The 11,485-nt window shown below is 37.2% G+C and overlaps 1 protein-coding gene across 1 annotated transcript in view; it reads left to right on the top strand.

The window, feature by feature from the left end:
- Positions 1 to 1,834: 1,834 nt before the first annotated feature.
- LOC135705513 (uncharacterized) overlaps positions 1,835 to 11,485 on the top strand; it is a 70,177-nt gene continuing 60,526 nt past the window's right edge. The window contains exon 1 of the mRNA XM_065227283.1: positions 1,835 to 2,341. The gene's annotated coding sequence lies outside the window, so the exon portion shown is untranslated. The remainder of the gene's footprint in view (positions 2,342 to 11,485) is intronic.

The following is an 11,485-nucleotide window of genomic DNA, read 5'->3' as shown; positions in this document are numbered from 1 at the left end:
TATGAACCTATTCAGTCTTTTTCGAAGGAATTTCGAACATTTCTAAAGTGATAATTACTTTTTAAAGTTATGCAATTATTCAATAGTGATCCAGAACTTTTCGGAGTAATTCCAAACTGCAATGAAAGTATTCAGAACTTCGCGAAGTGATTCCAAACTATACTCAAGCAATTCAGTACTTTCTGAAGTGATTCAATACACTTCTGAAGTGAGTCAGTGCTTTCCGAATAATTACAAACACTAGAATTTACTACTCGAACTGTAGTAAACTAGAACTTACTACTTTTATTCACACGGCACAATCGCCAAATGTGGATCCGGCAAAGTGGTAAAACATCGAATTCGAAAATGGAATCCCATTCAATCGTGTCCTTAGCTGAAACTTGTTTCAACTAGCGGACTTCCAGTTCAAAGACATTTCAGTTAAAGCAACCGGTGGAACCTAACGATTTTAAATTGGCTCACTACTTGACTAGCCTATTGGTCCCAAGCAAACGATTAACGTACCCCATTCTAGTCGAAATTCTAGTACTACACTATGCTTGTTTTGATTTACTATGAAAGTTTGAAAGTTAGCGACCGTTTGCTGTATTCAGAAAGCATTCACCATCTGAAAAAAAAATCCCACTCGTCCGTCGCATTCCGTAGGTAAACAATGACTCGTTTCTTTGAACTAAAAATCAATTACAACACCCACCATTTTCAGATCAATTGCACTTGCCCTTTAAGCACACGTTCGTGTCGCTATTATAGTCACCCCGAATTTTCCCAAAGCCTACTCAAAACGCCAGCGACTCCCAAACTGTTTTGAAATTCAAACCCCACAAAAGTGCAACCACGATCTGCGCGCGCACGCTTCTCCCCGCACCATGCCTCTCCGATGCCGCGCCGCGACGAGGTGCCCCAGAACAGGTTGCAAAAAGACATCAACAGGTCGCGCGCGTAGGCTTTTGCTTTTGCTTTGCGGTACCTTGAGTAAATTTTTTAAACATGCAGCAATAATCAAGTGTCTAAATTTGTTGATCATTTTTTTTTTTTCGCGGAGAGATCTCCTAATGAGTGAATTGAGCGAGTCGAATGTGAGCGAGAGTGAGTTCCAGCTGCCGTGAGTGGTTCGTGTTTTTCCGCGCGATCACGACTTTGGGACTTCAGCCAGCGCAGAGAAATGTGCGCGGGATTAGTTTTCGATAAACAGTGGTTTTGAGAGGTCGAAGAGACGAGCTATCCACACGCGAGTGAGCAGGTCTGCTTTTTAGGTGCATCGAAAACCACGACTTTAAACGTAGAGGGCCGCGGCGCTCTGTTGTGCCCTTGTTGTTTTGAGTGACTCTTTTAGTGGTTTTCCAGCGGTTGCTTTTCTATTTTCTGTTATTTAGTATATTTGAAGTCTAAAGTGCACGGTTTGAATCGCTGGTTTTACAGCTGCAACAACGAAGGAGGAAAATACGTCTTTTTTGTTGCTGCTACCTTTGCTAGCCACGTGAAGTACTTATATATCTACTACGCGCCGACCCATTGGAAGAGCCCACAAGTCGCGGCGCGCGGCATTGGATCTTTGGATCAAGGGGGAAAAAAAGAGACGAAAAATTGTGAAATCGGCATAATCGAATGTGAAAATATCGGTTTTTGCCTGATTTGCTATGGGTTTTAGCTAGGTGAGGGACTCTCTAATAGCGGAGCCAAGCAAAGGCGAAAACCGACCGCGCACTTAGTGGAGGAAGTTGTCGCCGCTGTGGTCCCGCGTCCCAGCGGAGATATCAAATTCAGTTTCAGCTTCAAACTCCTCGCACATTCTTTTCTGCCGATGACTGCTTGGATGAGTAGGCTATATAGCAAGAGTGATTGGAGAGCCGAGAAGAGACGTGCTCAGCGTTGGTGATTGTTCAGCTTTTTGCGCATTTTCCCTATCGTAGAGTGCTTTTGGTGTTTGTGTGATTTTCAGTGCCTACTTGATTGTCCAAAATCTACCCACTTCGGGGAATTTCAGTGCATGCAAAGTTGCTGATTCGATTTGTTCAAGCGGCCAGAGAACCATCAGAAGAAAACAGCTGTAAAAGTGATCATTAACATAGTTTTCCATTTCAGCTGGCTTTTGTTTAAGTGAGGAGTGATAGAGACAGTGCGCGAAGAGCGGCGAAACACAGCATTTACAATCAAATTAAGATTTTGTTTTTCGGTGGCCCGTGAAGAGGAAAACAATTAAGTTGCGCTACTGCGGTCAGTTGATTCGAGCCCAGAAAAAAAACTTGTACTTTGAAGTGAGAAAGCAGGTCGCAGGTTGCAGACACCGACGTTTCCAATCCAACTACACGGGCTGAGCGAGCTTCATCACGATAAGAAGGTAAATATTATGAACTGATCAATAACCTTTTTTCATGACGATTATGAAACTGGAATCTCCGTCGCAAAGTTGTGAAAATTCGCAATCAGACTGTGCGAGCTGTGTGCAGCTTCCGTGTACATTTCTCCATTTTTTTTGTTGCTGTTGCGCGAGCTGCGAGAAAAATGAGGTGCGCCGCGCAGCAATAGCTTGTACTCGAAGCGATGCACCGCCGCCGTTGCCGTGGTGATTACGTGTGGTGTAATTAACTGACACAACTCGCGTACTGGGGTGGAGTGGCAGTGGCCTGGCGGACGACGACGTCAGTGTGTGAGGCCCTAATATTCACCACGGGCAATCATCAAACAGCAGTGCCTACACTACAGAGTGAGATGATGGGCATGACGGGAGTCGGGACGGGCAGGAAGATTAAGCCGCAACATGATGTTGTTACTTAACTAGGTTATGAAGATTTTTGTTTGCGGGAGAATTGTTGTTGATGTTGGTCGCTCGGTAGAAGTGTGATCCAAATGAGGGATGTGGGTTATTACTGTTTGGGTAATTGAAATCATTAGTTAGGCGGTTTTGCGGTGTTGTTTTTTGGAAATGTGGCGGTTTTCTCAATAGGAAAATCGACAAACTTAATTTTTTGGGTAATTGTATTATATGGCAACTATTCAGTTTTTAGATTTTGCATCGAAGATCGAAATTTACGTGGAGCAGCAATTGAGTTGAGAGAATTATAGAAGCCTCGTCTTTCGATGTTTTGCGTTTGCTAGGTTCGTGCTTTACAAGCGTTTAAGTCTCTCCAACATAAGTTTGGATTTCACGTGTTTCATGCAAAGTTTTAATGATTAACTTAAATATTATTGCATATTTTCCACCAAAGTAGACTTCTGCACTAAAAATAATCCCTAAGAATTTTGTTTCGCTCAGTCCAGTAATATACAATAGCAGGGCTGGTAGCAGGTCACTTTTTAGTGACTTGGTCACTATTTTGAAGCCAGTCACTAAAAAGTCACATTTTACTCCAAAAAGTCACTAAAGTCACTATTTCCCTAAAAATAGTCACTAATGTCACTTTTTCACTACTAAAATAGAGTGAAATTAAAAAATATCAACGAAATGCTTAAATTGGGTACTTGGCACTAAGAAAGTCTAAAGTAGTTTTAACAAAATATACATATCTGTTGAAAAATTGGAAATTTTAACCAGGGTGACCAGTGAACCACAAAACTTTAGAACACCAGGAAAACTATTGGGAAATGCCTACAATTTCTATTATAAATCAGGAAAAATGTATCTCCTTTCTAAGAAAATAAATTGTAAACCTAGGAAACTTACCAAAGGTATTTGTCTGTGATAGATTTTCAAAAGTTTTTCAGGGTGATTGAGAACTTTAAAAAATCAAAAGTAAATTTAAGAGAATTTTAAAGGATTCTAGGGATGACACCAAGATATATATCAGAGAAGAATACCAAAGTACAGACTACGACAGTCTCATGTAAAATTAAGTGCTCTGAGGACCGATTTCTTTATCTCCGCTTAAATCTTGAGCCAGGTTTACCTACATAGCTAAACTTGGCTTAACACATACGAGCGTCGCTTTTGATTATTGTTTAAAGTATTAGAGACGCAAAATTTAGCTCCGAAACAATTTTGGAAATAATTCCAATATAATTGAGAGTGAATTTTAAGGAGAGTTCTGAGGATTCTAGGTCCAATTCTAATAAGAATTCAACGTTATTTCTGAAATGTTGCTTAAGGGAGCTTTGATGAAAATTTCATGAAAATCCCGTGAACTCCAAAGATGGTCTCTACGGATAGTTCTAAAAGCATTTTGGGGTGATTTCTGAAGATACTTCCAAGAAAATTCTTAAGAGTTCGAAATAAATTCCGAGAAGAATTTTGCGGGTTCAATCTCAAAGGAATTCTGAAAAGATTTTCAAAGTTATTCTGTGATGGATTTTTGTTATGAGAATGCTGAGGAAATACTATGGGAATTTTAAGGAGAATACGAATTGAATTTCCAATTGAATGCAGGGGAGCAGTCCAAGATTATTCTAAGCAAAAATTCATGAAATTTCTGAGGTCAATTGCATGGAAATTCTGGATTTATGGATTCAGGGATGCTTAACGTCAATTATCAGACTTAAAGTGGAGATTTTATACAATAGATGAGGAGATTAAACTATAGAGTTGATAGTTCCGTTATAGTACGGCAGTGTGAAAATTGTGTATGGGTCATTCCGCGCCAAGTGTACACAGCACATGAAATTGACCTCTTCCGATTTGGACCAAATTTGTAGGGAATGTTCATTTAAGTTTAAATTTTCAAAATTCAAAGTTTTATGCTAATCGGAGCTCCCCTCGGTCAAGGGGCGCATTTTCCATTTTTCGTGAGTCTTTGGAAAGCACTACTTTCTTTTGTTCATATCTCCGGAACAAATAAAGCTACAAATTGTATTAGGTATTGTTTTAATAAGGAAATCAGACAAGAAACCTAAATATGTAACTTTTGTTTCTGTACAGTGTTGCCATATATTTTTTATTTTTGTTTGAAAACTTTAAATGCAGTTTTCTCATAATACGTGTTGTTTAATTTTCATTTTAAGGACACCATCGTGTTCTTCATTCTTTTTTACATAAGAAACACATAACGACAAAAAGTGATTTGCGTAGTTCCTGAGATATTGCATTTTGAATGAATGAAAGTCATAAATTATGAGGGTAAACCTTTTTTTTTATTTTTTTTTTTTCCATTTCCTTTTCATAAGTGGATTCATTATCATGACTTATTGTGTAAAATAATATTTAAAGGAAAAAAAATCTATTACATTACCAAAAACAGTGTTGCCAAATTTAAATATTATTTAGCGACTAAAAACTTTAAACGTGATTTTTTAAGTTGATGCATCTAAATATTTGGTTTGATTGCACCGTCGTATCCCACAGCATTTTTACATAAGATAGACTATCTAAAACAAAGTTCAATGCAATGTAACATTTTCGGAAAACAAATTAAAGAAAAGTGTTTTTTATTTTTCTGATGCATTTTCTAAAGCAATGGAATTAATATCTAAACCTATTATTTTAAAAGTTTTCAGAAGGTAAGTGCACAACGGACCTAAATCGTTAATTTTTGGTACAAGAACGCCAAAATAACTATTTATTAAGATAAGACATTTTTTAATTTTTTTTTATATATTAGGCGTCTATGTTTTAAGCATCTCTGGCGCATCTGTCTAGTTTATTAGAAGTTTGCAGATACCGAGTGGAAAATGGTGTGTTCTATTCAGGGGGTAAGCCACTTTGCCACCTTGTGTTAAACACATCAAAAACACTCTTCGACACTCTTCGACACACTCAAACACATGAGAACCAATTTTTCAATCTTTTCTGGCAGCACTGCCATTCATTTGATGTCCTTTTTGTTTTTGTTGATTTTTTTTCTGAAGGAGGGACCTCCAGAAATCGGTAGGATTCCACAAAAAAAACTGATCGGGACACCGAAGTAGCCCTCACCCCCGCAATTAGGAAAGAAGATTCAACATCAAGCTCAACATTGAAAAACAGACAATTTCAACCTCTAACAAGCTAGAATATCTGTAACTGTATATGAATGAAGCGGATAATAACTATCATATCAATTATTGATCGATAGCTGAAGACAGATATTTCTTTCTAATGTGTTTGATACCCTTTCGTCGTGGATTTCATATACACAATACCAAATCAGAGAGATCCATCCTACTAGCTGCCGCTTACAAATAGGTTCGTTTTTTTTTTTTTGCGAAATTTAGATCCAGAGATTGCTTAGAAAGGGGCGTGCTCGGTTTGGTTATCTGGGCTTGATTGCGACTGGAATTCGGTTGGGATGGATTCGAGAGGACTTTACTGGTTTGAGCCAGGATGTCAAGCATCATGACATCAGAATGCGAAGACTGAGGGAGTACTTTTTGAGATCGGAGTGGACCTGCAGACATACATACACAGCACATTCTTTTAGATAGGTGTTGCGGATGACGATCAGGGTTGCGAATTTGAATTCCTGTAAGTTGTTAACATTGACGTGTGCATTATTTCTGAAATTCCGTGCTTTCACTGTGAATGATTAAATTGGTAAATTTTTGGAGAGCAAAAAAAAAAGAATTCTGATTATAAACAAAAGTGGATGTAATGCTAGCCAGTAAGCATTAATTTTCAATAAACGTTTTAACAGATAGGTCTACATGCAGAAACACCCATAAACACCTTCCGACACCCTAAAACACACAAGAAACACAATTAAGTGGGTAGATCAGCTTTTCGTGGTACGTTAAGGGATGTAAGATCTACCACCGATTCCTAGTCCTGACTACTTCAAACTAGGGGAACAGGATGTTTCAGTAATCAAAGGAACACATCTTAGTCCTTGTTACTTTTTATGCCTTGTTGATAGTGACAAGACTTGGCTTTGTCCACCGAGGATGATCTTGAAACAAGGAAAAAATGAGTTAGTTAGTCTTCATCTATGTGATTCCTAATCTTCTATTCATTGTTCCCTAATTTGAAGTGCTTAAGACTAGGGTTCTGATGCATGGTCAATATCGGTGTCATTCCTTAATTTTGTTGCTAAGGAATCCAATTTTGACTGACAAAGGGGCGTGCCTTTGGAGGGTGTTTCAATACTCCGAAGGGTATAAATAGCGGGACCTTTCAATTAGAGTTGGATCCTTGAGATAAATGCAAGAATGACAACTTTAAAAAAATCGAATACTTCATCATTTCTCAATACTGATGGAGTAATGCGACATGCACTAAACTAAGGACACGAGAAATACTACAATAGATCAAATTACTGGTCGCAGTGGTGTAGGTCCCGAACAGTGAAACACAATTACAAGCTTCGTTCTGGTGTTACGGAACTGAAAAGTGTTTGTGATGGCCATGCTAAGCAATATGGAGACATGTATGCGACAATGCAACAACAGTGCTGCAACCCATTGAATCTGCATACAGTTATTCGTCGCAAGAGTTTGAAACCAATTTCTGCACGGTTTCATGACGTGTACAATAAGAACTTTGCTGAAAATTATCAAAGGTCGGAAAGTATGCGTGCAATGTCATCTGGCGACCAGCCACCTGCAGGTAAAATTCATCTTGAGTTATTCATTTCAATCCCAGCCGTACGAAAGCACGTCTATATTGTAGCGAAACTAGAACTTTTCGAGTTTTTCAAATTCACTCGTCATAGCTTACGTGAAGGTGAAGTCGTTGTAGTGGCAGATTTCTCTGAAAACTATTCTTTTGTTTTTTTAAGTGTACAAGAAATTCATTATAATTATTTGCTGTCAACCGTTCACACTTTTGATGCCTACACTGTACACCAGAATAAAGCTGTACCATTGAACTGCGTCATAATGTCCGATACTCTAGAGCACAGCACAACAACATTTCATGCTTTCCAGCGCCATTTCATAGAGTACCTCAAATCATAGGTATTACAGTTGTCCAAAATCTCGTACTTCTCCGATGGTGCGGTACCCTGGTTTTCCACGAAAGAAAATTTGGAGTGCCCACTGAGTGGCACTACTTTGTTACGGCACATGGCAAAGGACCAAGCGACGGATTGGGATGAACTTTGAAGAGATTGGCAACGCGAGCTTGTTTACAAGGAGCCACTATTCACACGCCAAAGGAGCTCTATGACTGGGCAATGAAGAATTGCAATACAAACGTTTGATTTGTGTCATCTGAGATCTGTTCCGAAGGAAAACAAATACTGTTCCACCGTTTTGCATCAGCTGCATCTATTCCCGGTATTCGTTCAATTCATGCAGCAGCTCCTTCTGGTATTGATACTATTATTATGAAAACTGTTTCTGGTGCCACAACTGGTTCAGCTTTTAGAGTTGTGGCAACGAAACGTGCAAAGCAAGTGGATTCGAATAATAATGGGAAGAAATCATCACGAAGTGCTAGCCTTGAGAAGAAAAATAAGTAAATTGTAATTTATGTTTTACATTGTTATAATAAAATATAAGAAACAAATCGATCAGTGTTTGATACAATATTGTATGTATTGGAATGTCTTAATTTATAATGCAATTCGTTTAGATTATTACTAGTGTAAAGTTTTCAGCCACTAAATAATATTTAAAATTGTCAACACTACATAAAAACTATTATTGGTTTTATCATACCTATTTTGTTTCCATCAAGTATTATTTAACAAAGTTAGTCATGAGAATTAATCTTATTACGAGAAAACGTTAAAAAAATAACCCTCATAATTTATGACTTTCGTTCATTCAAAATGCAATATCTCAGAAACTACGCAAATTACTTTTTGTCGTTAAGTGTTTCTTATGTAAAAAAGGATGAAGAACACGATGGTGTCCTTAAAATGAAAATTAAACGACACGTATTACGAGAAAACTGCATTTAAAGTTTTCAAACAAAAATAAAAAAATATTTGGCAACACTGTACAGAAACAAAAGTTACAAATTTAGATTTCTTGGCTAATTTCATTATTAAAACAATACCTAATACAATTTGTAGCTTTATTTGTTCCGGAGATATGAACAAAAGAAAGTAGTGGTTTCTAAAAAATAATGAAAAATGAAAAATGTGCCCCTTGATCGAGGGGTGCTACGATCAGCATACAACTTTGGAATTTTAGAATTCGAACTTAAATGAACATTCCCTCCAAATTTGGTTCAAATCGAAAGAGGTCAATTTCACTTTTGCAATTTTTTGTGACCACTTGGCGCGGAATGACCCGTATACAAAGTAGAAAGCGAGCAAAGGACAATTTTGATGAAGGTACGAAACGGGTAGTTGTTTACGTCAGATGGCGACTTGAGTGTGAAACAATCGATAGAACTGTTTCTGCACATCGAAGGTACATGAGCAAATCGGCGATCATCCCTTTTCCCAGTGGTGGCAGGCGGAAATACCTCTCACCATTTCTCATTAACGGATGAGCTTGGTAAAGGAGATGCTCAACCCAATTCGTACCTTCCTCAAAATTGTCATTTGTTCGGTTTCTACTCTCTATATACAAATTTCACACTGCCGTACTATAACGGAACTATCAACTCTTAACTTTCATCTCCTCGGCTATCGTATAACATGTCCACTTTAGTTCTGATATTTGATGTTAAGCATTTCAAACTACGAACATCATCTATTTCCAACAATTTTGTTGATTGTTCTACAAAGAATTTCAAGAATGCAATTTTATTTTTGTAAAAGCTATTTGCCTCGAAGTTTAAGAGAAGGGAAATTATTCTAAAAAAGTTCCTGAGATGATTCTGAAGAAATTCTGTTAAAAGTTCTTAGCGAATTCAAGTTCAAGATCTTGAAAAAATGGGAATAACTATTTGCTATTCATCATGTATAACGTAAGCAAAAGTAAATTATTCATATCACTTAAAATCCTCTTCACAGGAGATTTTATTGTGAGATTTGATTAAATTAGAGGAATTTATGAAACTTAAATTTAAGTTCCATGACATAAAAAAAATTATTTAAATATCAAATCGTATTTGAATTTTGAAGTTACCATATAAATGGTTACTTATTTAGTATTTACAAGTAACTATTTGGTCACTATTTCCGCAATTTTAGTCACTAAAGTCACTACTATTATAAAGCATCAACACTACCAGCCCTGCAATAGAGTTTCATATCGAAACATGGTGAGTGTGTCAGTTTTGGCACTAGTGCTCCAGTTGTTGGCCCTAGGGCCTAACTCAAAATTGAAATAAATTTACATGATTATATTTTCGTAGAGACAAGTTAGGGTAAATTTGCCTTTAATGGACTATTTGATCGGAAGACATCTTTTACAACTCATCTGCAACAGATTCATGGGAAACATTGGTCAAATCACGGTGTCGGTGGCAATCTGAAAACAAAACAAAAAAGGGACGTTTCCCGTGGGCGTTTTGACATTATTTGACATACTTAAATTTTTCGATTTTTTCCATACAAAAGGCTCAGGAAAGAGTGACCCATAAAAATAAACGCTCAAATTGACCCATATTTTGACCTGTTTAAAAATGTATGCAATAGTGTCAAAATGACCTCTTTCGAATAAGGAAGGTTTAGTGAATGCCGATTTATTTTCTACTAAAGGAGCTGTCATATTAACAAAGGGTCGAAATTAAGGTACGTAATTAGACTGTTACCTTTAGTGGAACATTTGTTTTAAGTGACAATTTATGGAACCATGAGACATGTTTGCCTGTAATTCAACCCCATCTATTGCTTCTACCATGTTTATAAGCTGAATTCTCATGTTAAATGTGATTTTATTCTAGACGGTCCATCATAGGATGTAAACAATCCTATATTGGACCCCGGGAGGTCCATCAAAAGTTAATGGTGACTTCAATTTGTATTGCAGATTTCGGGGGTAAAATATAGTAAGTTATGTATTGTACGCATAACATATTCAAAGAGTCTATATGCATCATTTAGGATTAATTTACATTAATATCAGATGTTCTATCGTTCTGGAGTTTAGCTTCTGGATCAACCATGGCATGTTCTAGGTTTTTCAAATCTATTGAGTCAACAATTTGCATTGCAATGAAACATATCTAAACTATCTCACAGAGTCAATGTACATCTCTTGCCACCTATTTCCGTGTGCATGTATCAGATGTTCTATGTTTTCCAAATCGTCCTAGAGTTCCGGTTAGTGCAGGGTGACCACTGAACCATCTAATAGTTTTGTAGACATCCTCTTGAAGACCTGAAAATTTTCTCTACAAGTCTTATGAACTTCCACTCGAAGTCCTTTGAGCATCCTTTGGAAGTTGTGAACTTTCTCTACAAGTCCTGTGTCCATCATTCCTTCCAAAAGTGATAAAATTTGCTCTTAGTCATATTGTAGACTACACAGCAAAAAATTCTGAATTTTAATTGTGATGGAAAGATACATTCACGGAAATTTGTATCTCATTTCACACAACCGAGAAACTTGTAAGCAATGTTGTTTACAAAGATGGGCACTTCTATACAATAATTGCATCATTTCATGAAATGTCTCAGAACATTACACGACTTATAATGTAAACTTATATGATATGACGCTCCATTTATGTGCATCGTATTGAACAGAAATTTACACTATTTTTTCGAACTTTGTACCTCTAGATATCTAGATTTTG

Source organism: Ochlerotatus camptorhynchus, unplaced genomic scaffold, assembly GCF_037179485.1.
Source record: "Ochlerotatus camptorhynchus isolate MF236.1 unplaced genomic scaffold, CSIRO-AGI_Acam_v1.1 ptg000268l, whole genome shotgun sequence".
NCBI classification, from domain to species: domain Eukaryota; kingdom Metazoa; phylum Arthropoda; class Insecta; order Diptera; family Culicidae; genus Ochlerotatus; species Ochlerotatus camptorhynchus.
The sequence above is the reverse complement of the archived record's forward strand: the minus strand, read 5'-3'. Positions and strand labels throughout refer to the sequence as shown.